This window comes from Haliotis cracherodii, unplaced genomic scaffold (genome assembly GCF_022045235.1).
Source record: "Haliotis cracherodii isolate W230 unplaced genomic scaffold, xgHalCrac1.p SCAF_8, whole genome shotgun sequence".
Taxonomy (NCBI): Eukaryota; Metazoa; Mollusca; class Gastropoda; order Lepetellida; family Haliotidae; genus Haliotis; species Haliotis cracherodii.
Window position 1 is genome coordinate 47,646,187 of NW_027266341.1, and position 12,211 is coordinate 47,658,397.

The 12,211-nt window shown below is 37.5% G+C and overlaps 1 pseudogene; it reads right to left on the bottom strand.

Moving 5' to 3' along the window:
- Positions 1-2,011: 2,011 nt before the first annotated feature.
- LOC139451025 (uncharacterized) lies at positions 2,012-8,940 on the bottom strand (annotated as a pseudogene).
- Positions 8,941-12,211: the final 3,271 nt, after the last annotated feature.

Here is a 12,211-nt window from a genome sequence, read left to right on the forward strand (position 1 = left end):
AGAGGTTCGTTCCTAGACATGCCGGGACACAGTGCTAGAGGGTGCTAAGCCCAGGCCCAGATCCACCCAGAATACGACCTCCGACCATCACTTCCTTATCCATCGTCGATGTTTTCAATTTTAGGAAAATGACAACGCTTACCTTTCGCCATCATCCCGAAGCAAAAGTGCCCGCCAGTCTTGGGAAGATGACATTACGATGACATACCGGAGTCAAATGCTCTTCAAAACGGCGTTAAATCTAACTCACTTATTTTGATCATTACTACAGTTGGATTTGAAATAGTTAAGTAAAGATTCATTATGTAAACATTTACATTACTTTGTACTCAGGTGAGTTAAATATAATGCCATTTAGGTCAATGTAACTGTATACAGACACATGGAAAAACCGAAACAAACTGCTCGTGTATTCACAAGGAAGTATTTGTGCATGTATGCTGAGTTATACCAGGGCTTGCAGTCGGGGGTTTATTGAACAATATGTAGGTCAAACGTGACTTGCTTGCCAACATTGCTGATAAGAAAGTACACCCGTGCACCCGACGCAAGAACACCTTGACATTAGCGGATGAGCACACATACACTAAGGACTTGTACAGTTTCCCCAAACTGGTGTGTCTGCAACTAGAGCTCTTCAGGATGTCTCTGGTTTGAAGTCGTTTAATTTAATTTTTTAAATAAAAATATAAATCTTACTAACTTTCCAATGAAAATGACTCACTGTCTTAACAGTTTAGCATAAGGGCATAATAGTATTTAACTTTCTAAAATATTTTAACCACCAATGAATAGAATGCTATCTATAAAAACAAATTCAAGCTTTGAATACGTAAGAGTGCTATTTACATAAGCTGTTTATATATATGTTCATCTGTACGCATTAACTACCTTCATTCCTTCATTTCCTGAAAGGTAACAATCGAGGTGTTGGACATGTCGACATGAATATAACCTTCATTTTAAGTTCAGTTTTATAGTGTCCTCGTCATGGAAGCAAATGACATCACTCATTGTTTGATGGCGTTATTACACTTATAACGCTCCGGTAACTTGATGATATGACGAGACCGAACCAAGCTTACATGCACAGTGGCGTTGTAACTGGTTTACGGCTGTTTGAGTGCAAATAGAAAGAGATCTAGAGGGCTGCAGAAAATCGGCATTATCTAAGCAGCATGTGTTTTAGATTTGTTGCTGTAACTAGGTATACGAAGCCAGGACATGTCATTAGGAACGGACGATTAAAGTGTATTTACGGTAATCTTCTGTTAATCGACATTTCCATCTCATAACGTCGTACTCAATGTACTTATAACGGTCATCTCACAAACAGCATTAAAAATGTAAAATATACCACGATATCATGTCTCCCCATCATATTGACATATGTGTAGTACCGTACCCACAACATGAGTCTCTCAACTGGTTCGGACATCCGGTCACAAGGTAACTGTAGTTACTTATATAAATATAAAATGTGTAAATAGCTACACTAGGACGTGCGTAGTGTTAGTCCTTTCGTTGCACTTGCTAGCTGCTGGTGGAATCACGACGTTCTCTGCACATGACGCGTTCACCACTAGGAGTTCAGCCTGATAACATGTAAAGACAGATTGGCTGTGAAGAGTTGCGCCCCCTGGGCACGCTAGAAACCCATGATCGTGGGTTCGAATCAATGTTCGCCCCGATTATGTATCCAGGTTTGTTAACACCATACCCGTGCTCGTGGGTTTCACCAAAGTGGTAAACGTCGGGGCGGGGGTGGCGGGTGGGGGGCTGTCAAAAAAAGAGACACGAGATACATCAGGTACGTATGTATGTATGTATGTATGTATGTATGTATGTATGTATGTATGTATGTATGTATGTATGTATGTATGCTTGAATTCTGTTTTACAAGCACCTCAGCATTGAATTTCAAGTAAGTTTCGCAAAAATCGCAAATTATAAAGTTGAAGACGCGAAAGCGATGTCCCCTCTCGGCGATCACTGGTTCACCTACATTCACCTATATAAGTGCAATGCTGATATTCATCAAGATTTGTGTATCTGTGTTCCTCTGTGGAGAAACAAGAACCTTCATTTCTAGGTGAGTCAAGGAAACAGGGCTGCCCTCGGGGGGTTGTTCTGGGAAATCCAGATCATAAACATGGTCCCTTTGATTATCTGTGCTCGACGTGTCTCCGTGTGCTTCCTTCACCTCGCAGTAGTCGTGTGGAGTAGTATGGGTAGATGAAATGTCACCTTTTCCACATCGAGAGGGTGGTAGCGGAGGAAGTTTTCTTCGAAACCGTTTTCTCCGTTCTTCCTTTCCACCGTCTGTAGGAAGGGATGCTCTTGCTCTACAGTGTCTTGTGTGAAATGAATAGCAATATTATAATGATATTTTGACATTTACCCTTGTAGGGTGTTACAAAATACAAAAGAGTTTATTATTTTTCCTTGTTATGCATTTACCACTAGTCTTTAATTTTGTTTATTAAGCTCAATGTAATGAGGGAAGAGTTGTTTATTAAGAAGGGTAATATAGTGTGCAGCGCTAAAGTAACATAGAAAGTATTTATTACATGTACGTGTATGTGAAATGAAACAATGCATTGCTATTTTAATTTATTCTGTATATTAAACCAATAAGGTGTATTGCTATGATTGGCCAAAAGGGCAATAGAGTTCATAGTATATTTTTGATCCCTTCCGATATGCATATTGACATGTCCATTATGTAAATACTTTTAAACTGTTCTCATAGACGTTAACTTAACCAGCTTGGTAGTTGTGTTAAGTAACGACAGTAGTGCATGAACACCTTACGCGTAAGTGCGCGTGACTTCATAAGACAAGTACCGGTATACAAGCAGAGAGATGACAACAATACACATCCCAGCAAACACAACCAAAGATATTATGATGATGACCAGCGTCCTCAAGTTGACGGCACCACCCTGACCAGTGTCTGAAACAGTGAACGATGAGGTCAACACGAAGCAGTATTACCTCATCTCCAAATGTACAGCACTTATGAGTGGGATTTGAGACAGATTCTATAAATATTGGTCATCATACCATACACTTTTTTGTACCATGGAAGTCACTTTTTTCCTGTTTTGTAAAAACAATATGAATGCAACAAATGAAACAATTATTAATGATGAGGTCATTTAGTGACTGACTCAGTGTACATTGATTCAGGTCCCTATGTTGAAGGTGGGCTCGACATAAACAAATTGACAATGTGCTTTCGAAATCTAATCTTATGTCTGATCCATGTTATATGCCATATAGATGATTGATGAAAGACTCCGGCTCGTGCAATGAAATTGGTTCAGTACTCATTTCAGTAACAGCAACCTCACTGAGTATTTAAGACAGTACGCAGATAAAAACACAGTTGTGTATAATATAAGGAAGCAAAATTTAAACGAAACATTTTATGCTCATTGATATTTGATTGCTTTAATCATGGAAACGCTAAGTACTGTGACATATGCATGCACAAATAATGGAGAAAATAATATACAAATTCTAACCTAATGGTATTCATAGACAATTGTATCAGCTTGTTAAAAGGGTTGGTGTCAGTGGGTCTTACCTTTGGCATCGTCAGTTGTCTTTGGATGTCTACATATATCTCCATTATATCTCTCGCAATGTTGGCAGTTGCGAGAACATTCGAGTGTACATGGCGTTCCATGACGACCCGCAATACAACCAAGTGTACAGTTGGTACCCCCGCTGGTAAGTAAATGGCATTTACAGTCAACACAGTACTGGCTGCAGGTCGTCTTACAACCAGGTCCTGTTAATCCGGCTAGACAGTTATTCGAACCTGTTGATTAGTCACACACAATTACATGGCAGACTGACTTTCACACTGCTGACAAATTCATCAGCGATGATATATACATGTATATCACACTGCAGACACATTCACCAGCAATCATATATACCTATACATCACACTGCAGACACATTCATCAACAATCATATATGCCTGTACATCACACTGCAGACACATTCATCAACAATCATATAAACATGTATATCACACTGCAGACACATTCATCAGCAATCATATATGCCTGTACATCACACTGCAGACACATTCATCAGCAGTCATATATTCATGTATATCACACTGTAGCCACATTCATCAGCAATCATATATACCTATACATCACACTGCAGACACATTCATCAGCAATCATATATGCCTGTACATCACACTGCAGACACATTCATCAGCAATCATATAAACATGTACATCACACTGCAGACACATTCATCAGCAATCATATATGCCTGTACATCACACTGCAGACACATTCACCAGAAATCATATATTCATGTATATCACACTGCATACACATTCACCAGAAATCATATATACATGTCTATCACACTGCAGACACATTCATCAACAATCATATATACCTATACATCACACTGCAGACACATTCATCAGCAATCATATATGCCTGTACATCACACTGCAGACACATTCATCAGCAATCATATAAACATGTATATCACACTGCAGACACATTCACCAGCAATCATATATTCATGTATATCACACTGCAGACACATTCACCAGAAATCATATATACATGTCTATCACACTGCAGACACATTCATCAACAATCATATATGCCTGTACATCACACTGCAGACACATTCACCAGCAATCATATAAACATGTATATCACACTGCAGACACATTCATCAGCAATCATATATACCTGTACATCACACTGCAGACACATTCACCAGCAATCATATAAACATGTATATCACACTGCAGACACATTCATCAGCAATCATATATACCTGTACATCACTCTGCAGACACATTCATCAGAAATCATATAAACATGTATATCACACTGCAGACACATTCATCAGCAATCATATATACCTGTACATCACACTGCAGACACATTCATCAGCAATCATATATTTATGTATATCACACTGTAGCCACATTCATCAGCAATCATATATACCTATACATCACACTGCAGACACATTCGTCAGCAATCATATATGCCTGTACATCACACTGCAGACACATTCATCAGCAATCATATAAACATGTATATCACACTGCAGACACATTCTTCAGCAATCATATATGCCTGTACATCACACTGCATACACATTCACCAAAAATCATATATTCATGTATATCACACTGCATACACATTCACCAGAAATCATATATACATGTCTATCACACTGCAGACACATTCATTAACAATCATATAAACATGTATATCACACTGCAGACACATTCATCAGCAATCATATATACCTATACATCACACTGCAGACACATTCATCAGCAATCATATATGCCTGTACATCACACTGCAGACACATTCATCAGCAATCATATAAACATGTATATCACACTGCAGACACATTCATCAACAATCATATATGCCTGTACATCACACTTCAGACACATTCACCAGCAATCATATATTCATGTATATCACACTGCATACGCATTCACCAGAAATCATATATACATGTCTATCACACTGCAGACACATTCATCAACAATCATATATGCCTGTACATCACACTGCAGACACATTCATCAGCAATCATATAAACATGTATATCACACTGCAGACACATTCATCAGCAATCATATATACCTGTACATCACACTGCAGACACATTCACCAGCAATCATATAAACATGTATATCACACTGCAGACACATTCATCAGCAATCATATAAACATGTATATCACACTGCAGACACATTCATCAACAATCATATATGCCTGTACATCACACTGCAGACACATTCATCAACAATCATATATGCCTGTACATCACACTGCAGACACATTCATCAACAATCATATAAACATGTATATCACACTGCAGACACATTCATCAGCAATCATATATACCTATACATCACACTGCAGACACATTCATCAGCAATCATATATGCCTGTACATCACACTGCAGACACATTCATCAGCAATCATATAAACATGTATATCACACTGCAGACACATTCATCAACAATCATATATGCCTGTACATCACACTGCAGACACATTCACCAGCAATCATATATTCATGTACATCACACTGCATACGCATTCACCAGAAATCATATATACCTATACATCACACTGCAGACACATTCATCAACAATCATATATGCCTGTACATCACACTGCAGACACATTCATCAGCAATCATATAAACATGTATATCACACTGCAGACACATTCATCAGCAATCATATATACCTGTACATCACACTGCAGACACATTCACCAGCAATCATATAAACATGTATATCACACTGCAGACACATTCATCAGCAATCATATATACCTGTACATCACACTGCAGACACATTCATCAGAAATCATATAAACATGTATATCACACTGCAGACACATTCACCAGCAATCATATATACCTGTACATCACACTGCAGACGCATTCATCAGCAATCATATATTCATGTATATCACACTGCATACACATTCACCAGAAATCATATATACATGTACATCACACTGCATACACATTCACCAGCAATCATATATACATGTACATCACACTGCATACACATTCACCAGAAATCATATATACATGTACATCACACTGCAGACACATTCACCAGAAATCATATATACCTGTACATCACACTGCAGACACATTCACCAGCAATAATATATACATGTACATCACACTGCATACACATTCACCAGAAATCATATATACATGTACATCACACTGCATACACATTCACCAGAAATCATATATACATGTACATCACACTGCATACACATTCACCAGCAATCATATATACATGTACATCACACTGCATACACATTCACCAGAAATCATATATACATGTACATCACACTGCAGACACATTCACCAGCAATCATATATTCATGTATATCACACTGCATACACATTCACCAGAAATCATATATACATGTACATCACACTGCAGACACATTCACCAGAAATCATATATACATGTCTATCACACTGCAGACACATTCATCAGCAATCATAAAAACATGTACATCACACTGCAGACACATTCATCAGCAATCATATATACATGTACATCACACTGCATACACATTCACCAGCAATCATATATACATGTACATCACACTGCAGACACATTCACCAGAAATCATATATACATGTACATCACACTGCATACACATTCACCAGAAATCATATATACATGTACATCACACTGCATACACATTCACCAGCAATCATATATACATGTACATCACACTGCATACACATTCACCAGAAATCATATATACATGTACATCACACTGCAGACACATTCACCAGAAATCATATATACATGTCTATCACACTGCAGACACATTCATCAGCAATCATATAAACATGTACATCACACTGCAGACACATTCATCAGCAATCATATATACATGTATATCACACTGTAGCCACACTCATCAGCAAGCAGAAACACTGTTTGTGTCTTGAATTCTAAACGATGCTCCTCAATGAAAACATAATGTTAATGAAGTTACTCTAGGCATTTCATATTTTAGAAATCACCAAACAGGTTAGTAAGTGAGTGAGTGAGTTGTATTTCCAGCAATATCTCAGAGGGGAATATACTAGAAACATGCTTCACACATTGTATTATGTTGAGAATCAAACCAGGGCATCGGAGTAACGAGCAAATGCGTTAGCCACACACACCAGGCTATCCCACTTCCCCGTCTTGAAATTCTCTACAGGAAAACAATTCTTAATATTACATATGCAAATATTCATATTCGGAAGTAAGAATTATGTTATTCATCTTATCGAAAATTATATGTGATGTTGTTTGTTTTTTTCTTTTAAGGGGCGGTCGGGTAGCCTTGTGGTTAAAGCGTTCTCTCGTCCCGCTGAAGACCCGGGTTCGATTCCCGACATGGGTACAATGTGTGAAGCCCATTTCTGGTATCCCCCGCCATGATATTGCTCGAATATTGATAAAAGTATCGTAAAAGCATACTCACTTACTCACTCACTATTTTCTTTTAACGGTTGATTTCTGTTCATAATTATCCCCGCTAAAGATCTGTGTATGTGATTGTTATTTGGTTATATCTTCCTTGTTTACCTACTCGGGTTCAATTCCCTCAGATGACTCACAGCATTTGTTAAGAGATATAAACTGTAACAAACCAGCACAGATATTCATGCATACCAAAACAATACGCCTTGGGATATACACTGAGAATATGGCAATAGATTTTTCTTTAAAATATTACCGTTTTCTCCCTCTGAAGACAGGAATCTCAGAAAAAAAGAGAAGCAGGACGGATATCACCATGTTTATTTGAAACACAATGAATATAAATGTGTTTTCATACATTTTGCATAAATGTAAATGTATATAAATATATATAGTAATAATTAAATAAGTGGAGTAAGATTGAACACAGTTTTAATTGGCTAGCGCTTTCAACTCGTACCACGTACGAGTCTCATCAGGCCATACCTGAATAACGGACAATTAAAGCATCAAAATATTACACCCAAGTAACAACTGTAATATGCGTCAATTCTAAAACTTCCGGATACAAGCTAAGGAGAATGTATATATTATCATATCGAATTCTTCTTGATCAAAGAAATGACTACTTATCAGTAAATTGACTCTCGTGCGTTTGTGAAAGAAGAAACGTACAGTTCATTGCAATACAGTTTTTGCTTGAAAACTTCCTCTTGTTACACATATGTCTGCATGGAAATGACATCATGACAAATGACCTTTAAACATTAAGTTTAAGTACACAAGTGAGGTGGGTTTTACGCCTCAATTAGAAATTTTCCAATGTTTACACGGGAGCAAAAAACAATTATGATAATAACCTACTTTTTTCAGGTAGTTCCAACATGTTAAGATTTAATCATAGTAAGAATAAACGAAAACATTGTTAAACTTTGTGTTTATTTAAAGACGTAATCATCGCAATCTTGAAGACGAAAACTTACATGAAGCTAGCGTCATACATTATCTGCAGGTCAAATACCTTTATAGCGTTCAGATTTGGGGTAATGTCTGATAATTATAAGTAGATCATTCTTTGGTGATGATAAGTTTGGACTTACATGCATTGGGAACTACATGCATTGTCCATATGTTCAAAATGTGCTTTTATGCGAACTGTGTTGTACATCTGTTTACGAAACATATATTCTTGAATTCATGCATTTATATAAGACATTTCGCCACAATAATAAGAGAAGACATTTAAAAAAAATTGTTTTTAATTTATTTCATCAACTGCGTATACGTAAGCTTTAGTGGCTATTAAAAAATAATTGGAAGTTAACTTTCCTGAAATCTTGTGTAGCTGCTTCCCGTCCCTCATACATATATATAACGGAAGCGGTAGTACATGCCTGGCAGGATATATAGTTCTACAATGTGTGGTGGTGTCATCTCTTGATTATATTATATTATTTTAATATTGACATTTATTGTTGTATACCGCAGTCGTATAAGGCTGGACCTCACATTGAACAGTTTGAATATACATGAATTATGTTTTGTTTTTAATTGTATCATGATCATGTGCGATACTTTCATATTTATTTATTCTCTCATTCTGTCTCTCCTGAACTGACCTACTATTTGGGTCATGATGCCACACAGAGAGCCTTATGTTTCCTTGTGGTATATTGTGTTTGTTGCTGGATCAGCGAGGTTCATCATAAATCATCGATTAGGTGGCGTGCTTGTACTTATTTCGGAAGATCCATTGATCCTTGGTTTATTAGACTGAGGCAGGCTTGTTTCGCTTCCGGAGAATAATGTCAAAATGTGTACGCACACAAGTAAAGTGCTGAAAGTGCCGTTTACTATCCTCATTTCATCCTCTTTGAAATTTATGTTGTTTGGCGTTTCCAGGTTACCAATTCGATCTCATGTGGAAGTGTGGGTTGTTCATGGGTTCATGTTCTCGGCATAACCCATCAGCTGGTCTAAACAAACGAGTAAATTAGAATGTTTAGGGTTTGGCTTCCCTGGCAGAAAGTTCACCGGAAGATCAATAAGTATTCACAGTGCCGAACATTGTGCGTATGCATGAAACTATATAGTTAGGTGACAGTTACAGTTCGAATAATATATAACTTTATACGATTCACTTTACCATTTCTACTGATTCAGACGAGCTCTGTTATGAAGGTTGGTTGTTATGTACCTCCTGATGAAGAGAACACTGCAGTCCAACATGCAGCGACTGTTTCGATTCCTTTTCTGTGTTCCAAACATGTTTAACATGACAATACTGATGCCATTTACATTTTTTTGTCAACATAGAGATTTTTCACTCGTCATTACAGATGCCACTTCATAACAACGTGAATCTGACTTCTTGTTTTTGCCAGTGTCAACTATCAATTGCCTACTTGAAACGTTAAATCCAAATTTATGCAAATATATGTTTGTTCATCTGTCTACACAATGTTACACATTAATGTGTTATTTATAGCTAAAGTTTCCTGTATGATTAATTTGTTTAGTTTTCATTCATTCACTGGTGCTTGTATGGCGTCTGGTAACAGAAATGGAAAATCCATGAAAATTATGGATCTGGGAGGATGTTCCATGATCAGGTATGACCGACCTTTACAATCCTGAAAATTAGTAGCGAGTGTAACCTGTGAGTCTTGAAAATATTGTGAATATCACATTTGAGAAATATAAGTTGTAAACTAAGGGCCAAAAGAAGCGTTTTGACACATTTTGACGTTCATACCTTTTCCCTGAGATTGTATTCTTGAAATGACGTCGACAGTGACGGACTACTTCCATATTCCTGGTCAATTATGACCGACACTTGGAATTGCCACAGGTTCGTGAACAACTTCGGAAATCTTTCCCGTCACGTTTTTCGTCGGCCATTTTGACGTCCTGTATTGGATGTAATTATAAGTGGATTACGACGCGCTATCAGTGTGACCGATCTACTGAGGTAGTTCTGAAGAGACCCTATGAATCTAATGATGACATTATTTGAATCTATTTGTTGTAACCAAACAACAAAAGATGATCATCTTGAGCAATTTGAGCATATGTACGCTCATGTAACCTCTCCTTTTGACAAACTATTTTATTCCGCGTTACAGTTGGTTGTTGTGTGGCTTTCTGTGTAAACATGAAGTCCCACGTACTGAATGCAATTGTGTTATGTATTCCTCGAGGTATAAAATAGTGATATCAATAATTACAAGAATTGACTTTCACTTTGTGTGAGTATACTGGAGAATGCAGCTCCGACGTTCATACAGTTTGGCCCTCACATGAACACATGAGGGTAATTATAAAACTTCAAATATACGAAGTCTAAGGCGCGTGATATGAATATAGTGCATGAGAAGTAAAGGTCACACTACAGTGAACGATCCCTTTTTATTGAACTGTTAACAAAGGCTTATTACCTACTTTTCTATTCCATGTGCTACTATTAATGTCAGTGCAATATATATGCGAATTCCTTAGCACCATAAAAATGCATTAAAACAAAAGTGCCATGGATTTTTCAGAATCATGCACGCTAGTCACATGTACAAAAACTTTGTCATGATTACCTATGATGACCTGAAATTGCATGCAAAAAGTCTTGTGATTAAGCCAAGACATGATGATTGCATGCGACAGTCTTCGATTTCCTTGCGATAACCTACGATAATTTAGGATTAAGATCGGTTCGAAAATCTGGGTCGTATGACACTCATAATCTGACATCCTTCTGCTGATTTGTCTTACGTCAAAGCAAATTGATTATTGTAGGTAATAATTAAAATGTTTAGTGCTCATATGAACATATTTATCTCCAAATCCCCTAAAAATTTAGGCATTAAAACTCCTTCTGTTGCACGCATCAATGAATCGGCAAACATATTGTTTGTTTGTTTATTTGTTGTTTAACGCCGCACTCAGCAATATTCCAGCTATATGACGGCGGTCTGTAAATAATCGAGTCTGGTACAGACAATCCAGTGATTGACATCATGAGCATCGATCCACGCAATTGGGATCGATGACATGCATCAACCAAGTCAGCGCGCGAGCCTGACCACCCGACCCTGTTAGTCGCCTTTTACGTCATGCATGGGTCGCTGAAGGCCTATTCTACCCCGGGTCTTCACGGGTCGGCA